Raw genomic sequence first — 1,662 nt, forward strand, 5'->3', positions numbered from 1 at the left:
TTTGCCATTTCCCTCTCTAACTCATTTTACAGGTGAGGAAACTGAGTCTAATAGGGTTAAGTGATTTGCCCAGATTCACACACTTAGTAAGTGTTTGAGATAAGATTTGAACTCAAAAAGATGAGTTCTTTCTACTTTCAGGTTGGTACTTTATCCACTGTGGAATCTAACTGCCCAAATTCCTTATAGGAAAGGAATTTGTCATTTTGTCTTTGTATCCTTAAAACCTAACATAGTATCCAGCACACAGTAGGTGTTTAATAAGTTCTTGTTGAATTGATGAATTGAATTTCTGATGCCCTAAATATTCACCCAGGGAACTCTAATCAATAGCCCCCTTCCCCAGTCACCAGCAAAAGCTATGAATCTTTTCCCCTTTCCCTAAGATCAGAAATACCTACAACTCTCCCAACCCTGCACTGGCTGATCTCTTGACAAAGAACCTTTATGATCTAAGTTTTGCCTGGACCCACCTCTTTTTGCTGCTACCATTCCAGATATATTTTCTTACTGAAGAGTGTTCCAGCTTCTCAGTCACCATCATTACGTTCAGTTCTTGATGCAATCTCCCAGCTGTTTGTTGTACACCACTGCTCCCTGAAGAGATATGACCTCTAAGCTCCTTTTATTTCTCATTACTATCCAGCTTGATTTGCTTTGTTCAGAACAAGATGGTAAAACTAATTATTAAATCTGGAAAATGATTGCTTTATTAAGTTAAATATTACCCATATTGGGCTGTCATTGAGGACAGTTGTTTTGAAAGTTTCCTTCACCCCTGTGTCAGTAAACTAGGTTTATTGTTTAGCACCCCAATCCTGAGGGTATGGAAAGAAAACCTGTTCTAATCAGACTTAAAAAAATGAAGAAGAAAAAAAAGATACACTCTTTACAAAAATCTTTCTTCCCCAAGAGGATATTTTGTAATTTTACAGTGAGGAGTTTGAATACTTTGACAAAAAAAAAATTCATGTTAGGGGATTTATCTCAAAAATAATAGAAACCAACTCAGTGACTTAAAAAGATTCAGGAGATTTGAGTTAATTAATTACTAGTGTTTATATAGATTTGTTATATATCAGGTATATGCTGCTTCCAAGGGCAAAATCAAGATCTGGAGTGATTGAATCAAGGAGGAAGAATATTATTTAAAAAACAGTACTTTGCTAAATAGAAATACTCAGCAAGGAGATACATTGGCAAGTGCAGTTCTCCAGGTCCCACCCTTGGGGAGGCACCCATGTTGACCACAATAATAGCTCACAATAATAGAAATAAAACAAGAGTGAAAAGGCTATTCTTTTTGAAGAGAAAAAAATTAAGTATTTATTAAGTGCCTATTATTTGTCACATGCTATACTAAACACTTTACAAATATTATCTTATTAGATACTCATAATGACCTTGGGAAGTAGATGCTGTCATTATTCTCACTTATAGATGAAGAAACTGGTATAGCTAGTAAATATCTGAAGCTAAATTTGAAGTCAGGTCTATCTGACTCATAGCCCAGAGCTTTATCCATTGAGGCACCCAGCTGGCTTCTCAAGAGTGATTTATATAGGATTTCCTCAAAAGTGGTGTTAGTGCATTCATTCTCTTCTCATTTGAGGTCTCCATAACTAAACAGCCCCATAGGGCCCAAATTTATACAGAATGGGT

Source organism: Antechinus flavipes, chromosome 1 (assembly GCF_016432865.1).
Source record: "Antechinus flavipes isolate AdamAnt ecotype Samford, QLD, Australia chromosome 1, AdamAnt_v2, whole genome shotgun sequence".
NCBI lineage: Eukaryota > Metazoa > Chordata > Mammalia > Dasyuromorphia > Dasyuridae > Antechinus > Antechinus flavipes.